Below are 4,656 nucleotides of genomic sequence, written 5' to 3'. Positions count from 1 at the left end.
AGATTAAAAGCTTCAAAATTTTAGGTTTCCGTTCGAAACTTGCCATGGAAAGTGACCGGAGATCGTTAGAAGATCAGAGATGGTTGTGACGAAACGATGGTAGTGATGGAACACAAACACATGGAAGTGGGTTTTTAATTTGTGAAGGAAATGGGATTTATCCTGAAAACTTCAATTTACAAAGTGAAAAAGATGAGTGAAGGAAATGGGTTTATCCTTCGAAGCTATTTACAGATCTGGAAAAAATTTCAAGATCTGAAGACGGAAACGGTGGTGGAGGTTGAGGACGGCAGTGGAAGTGGTGGAGGTTGAAGACGGCGGCAGTGGTGGTGGTGGTTGAAGAAGGCGGCAACAAAAGTTGTGGTTGAAGATGGTGGCAACCATGGTGGTGGTGTTTGAATATTTGATTCATAAACAGTGCCTTTGATTCTAATTTTGGTAATGGTGAAGGAGACGAGGAAAGATGAAATGGGGAGACATGAAATGAGGATCTGCAAAGAGAAAGAAGAAAAAGTGTTTAAAAGAAGAAAAAAGAGAAAATCTATATCTATACTATACAGAAAGTGTTAATTGAGATATCTTAAAACTCAACTTCTAATTACAACCATTAGATCAATCAAATGACAATCACTACCCTTTAATCTACACCATTAATATAATTATAACTCAATAAGTCAAGGCAAACTAACATGTTCCAATCCTACCCTTAAATTAGACGCGGCCTCTGAACATAATCACATCTATCCGTTACTCGCTCAACACACCCATTAGGGCTACCTCTCAAAAATCGCTGCCTTAAACATGCATCATCTTCACAAATTAAGCGCAGTAATCGAGTTAAAATGTATCAATAGAGAAAAAGGCGATTGGGGTTTTGTTATTTAAAATCTTAGTGAAACATGCGTTTGTTCTATGGAGAAAAGGCGATTAGGGTTTATTATTAAAAGTCCAATCAGATGATACTCTGCAACCCGTTACATCAATCGATTCATATACAATTACATATCGTGAAAAGACGATTAGGGTTTTGAACTTGTGTCACGACTCATAGAATGATTCAAGGTACCATCGTTAGTTAATTCTCATTTTGTGTTACTCCTACAAATATTTATGTGCAGTTGTAGTTTTATACAACTATCAACCATGTGATTGAATTAATAATGCATATTCTTCAGTTTGGAATTGAGAATCAGTTCATTTGTTACTTCTTTTCATCCATTTTTTGTACTTTTTTCGCATTTATTTTCTTTATTAATTCTTAATGATGACGATATTAATGAACTCAGATAATTGCTAAAAGTTTAGAATTAGGACGATTTGATGAACACTAATGATAAAATCATAGGTTAATTAATATAAATATGTAGATTGGTTATGTGTTCTGCATAAAGAAAGAGCACAAATGATGGGTTCTGAATAAAGAAATACCACTGATGGGTGGGTTCTGCATACAGATTATGTATGATGGCATATATATTTAAAATTATCATCATACATATAGGCTGAGTCCCTTTATTTTTACATCTGTTTATGTATGTTGGCGTGTATGTCTTAGCTATATGCGTTGGCTTTTGATCATGTACGGGCAGGATGCAGATGTTGAAATGGTTAATGCTACATAAGCAAAAAAAGGGGTTAGTAATTTATCAGCGACATTTATCTTGGTGTATCTATTTAGTTAAATTGGTGTTTTCAATGGTTCATGATTTATGTAATTAGTTTAGTTTGTAGGAGATTCTGAGGACTGGTATTTGCACTATGTATTAATCGATACACATGAGTTTGGAGATATGGTTATGTATAGGTGATGGATATTCGAGTCTCATAGGTTTAAGGTTGCCATGCTATAAGAATTTGAGATAGCTTCAGTATGGGTTTTAGGATGATGAGGTTGCGTAACTTATCTCTCTGTCAGCTACTTAGTTGCATTATAGACTTTTCTATAACTTTTAACGTTTTTAGATGCAAAAGAAGTAAGAAACTAATGTATATTCCTCAAATGTTATTAGTTTGTCTTGCTGGTCAATTGCAATGACTTGAGAATGTAAAGGTAACTAACAACCCACCCATGGAGACTGATGCCCATGAACCATAACAGGTCATTATTATTATTGCCTCTTCAAAATTAAATTTAAAGGATACTTGTATTCTCTTCATGTAATCTGCGAAGTTACAAGTTCATATAAAGGCCAAATTGCATAGTAATGGAACCTACTTTATGTCAGCATCTATTTTACAATATCAGACTATATTGTTAATAGAGTTTTATAGCATCGTTATAATTGTTAATGGAGTTTTATAGCATCTTTATAAGAGTCTACAGTAGGTTTAGTTGTTCCTGAGAGTTTTTAATTCTTAGGTTTAGTTACCATCTTTATATTTTGTCTTCATATTAATGTGATTATATATTATATATATATATAATATCTTGAGTCAAATAGTATTTGACATTATATTGCATGATTTCGTGTTTTACGGTTATTATAAAAATGAAGGAGTTGATGAATGCTGGTAGTATTTTAGAACAAATTGAGATACTAATTGAACAAGTTAAAGAAAAAGCTTTTAGTCGGAAAGATATACTTGAAAGGGTCGAGAAATGGATTGGTGCTTGCGAAGAATAATGTTGGCTTGAGGAGTATAACCGTGTTAGTCTACTTTGCTTGATTTTTTTTTTTCTTATATGTTTATATAAATGGGTCACGTCATACGGGTTAAAATTGAATCTTTACCTGTTACTGCGCATTCTTGACCCGCCTATTTTGCAACATCTGTATTTCTTTTATAGCTCTATAATGTCAATCTTTTTGTGTAGGATGATAATCGATATAATGTTGGAAGAGGTTCTCATCTTACACTAAAGCGTGCTGAAATAGCCCATGCTTTTGGTTAATAAACTTCCAAGTAATTGTTGCACTTACTATTCATCTTAGAAACTGAAAAACTTTGTAAATTCTGCTCCTTTTTAATAAATTTTAACAAATTTTAATGTGAAATCTTAAAACATGAATGGTAGATGCTTTAGTTGTAACAAGAGTTGCATGGGAGAATAAAATAAGTGTTGAAATTACTTATGATGGGGTAAACTACTTATTTTCTTTAACTACTTTAATTAAATTTAAGTTAATTCCAAAATTATAGTTTACTGAATTGAGCATCACCAACTTCTATCTATTCTTAAGGACTATAAAATATTAAAGCAAGAAATAGAGGAAGAACGAAAATGACAAAGGGTATGATATAATACGATATACATGTTGGTAAGCGGTCTTCAATCCCGAACACTCCATTTGCTGAGTATTATTCTGCTTGTGAAGGTAATCTTGATTATCTATATTTATATACTTGATAGATGGCAAAATGGGTGGGTTGAATGAATTGGGTAACGAGTTAGAACATTTAAATTTGGTAATGTCAGTTAGGTTGCCTTAAAACACTCCATGTTTATATAAAGGTGATGAGTGTGCCATGAGAAACTTTGCAAGGTGCATGTTAACTTTAATAGGAAAATTTACAATTTTAGTAGACTTAATGTAATGGGTAAACCAATAAATAGACTTTATATTGATAATATGATCGATTCTAATGAAATAGTCAAATGCTAAATTTGGTTATGTTTGTTATGTAGGCTCATAAAGTGGGTCAAAAGAGTTTAACGGATCTGCGAGGATATTGAAAGTAAAAACAAGTTGCTTCAGAGTTGACACTAAATGACTACTTCAAACGCTTTGTTGCATTGAATAATCTATGGGAAAGTCATCACAAACGTACTTAACTACAAATTAATAATCTATTATCATAAAACAATAGTACACCGATATATCCAACTTGGTGTTGCAAATATATTATTTTTACCCAGTTGAACTTATATTTAATATTTGCATTATAGTTAGTTTATATCTAATATGTTGTTTAACTACATTCTTTGTCTTCATTTGTTTATCACATAATTGGTGGTGAATTTTTACATGATTTAACACATAATTTATCATATATAGAAATTTTATTGACGAAACTCGCGAATCCGCGGGTCTTAAGCTAGTTAAATTAAATTAAATTATTTAAAAAAAATGATAAAATGACTTAGGTGCTGATTATTTTTTAAGATATTTTTATCTGAAGATCTATGAACCACATCTGTAGAGAAGATGTGATTTGAACGTCTGCATGCTAATCATTGAAAACTATTTGTTTTTATGTCTGCTAGTTATGATATTTTTGTAAGTAATCAAACCATCAAAAAGATTCGGATATCAATATATACAAATAGTATACAGCTAATATCAAAACTTCGTATAACGTATATAAACGCATTTATTTATAGTCATGAACTTTCCTTTTTATTATCATTATTAAATTAAATTAAATTAATACATTTATACAGGAATTACTTTTTAATTTGATGCATAAATAATATTTTCACCTAATTTCACTCATTAATGTTGTCAAATATCAGCTGAAGAAGTGGGTAGTCATCAAAATCCCAAAGTCAAAGAACATTCATCTTTTTGATCGGTGAGTCAAAAACTCAAAATTGATTTCAAATCCAAACAAAATATATTGATTATTCAGATCTTAAAAGTGATGGTTAAACATGGATTTTTACAACAACTATATCCATGTACAAAGATGTACCAATTTAGTGGGTTAGAGGTG

At 31.3% G+C, this 4,656-nt stretch overlaps 1 long non-coding RNA gene across 3 annotated transcripts; it reads left to right on the top strand.

Annotated features, from left to right (window-relative positions):
• The first annotated feature begins 915 nt into the window (after positions 1–915).
• Positions 916–3,869, top strand: LOC139891441 (uncharacterized). Of its 3 annotated transcripts, none has more exons than XR_011773654.1 (5): positions 916–1,062; positions 2,816–2,904; positions 3,017–3,081; positions 3,183–3,317; positions 3,629–3,869. It is a non-coding gene; the product is annotated as an uncharacterized lncRNA (long non-coding RNA). The 3 variants fall into 3 exon arrangements; XR_011773655.1 differs by adding an exon at positions 2,496–2,648 and having other exon boundaries at positions 3,183–3,869; XR_011773653.1 differs by having other exon boundaries at positions 3,183–3,869.
• The last annotated feature ends 787 nt before the right edge of the window (positions 3,870–4,656 follow it).

This window comes from Rutidosis leptorrhynchoides, chromosome 2 (genome assembly GCF_046630445.1).
Source record: "Rutidosis leptorrhynchoides isolate AG116_Rl617_1_P2 chromosome 2, CSIRO_AGI_Rlap_v1, whole genome shotgun sequence".
NCBI classification, from domain to species: Eukaryota; Viridiplantae; Streptophyta; class Magnoliopsida; order Asterales; family Asteraceae; genus Rutidosis; species Rutidosis leptorrhynchoides.
This window is presented reverse-complemented; position numbering and strand designations above follow the sequence as displayed.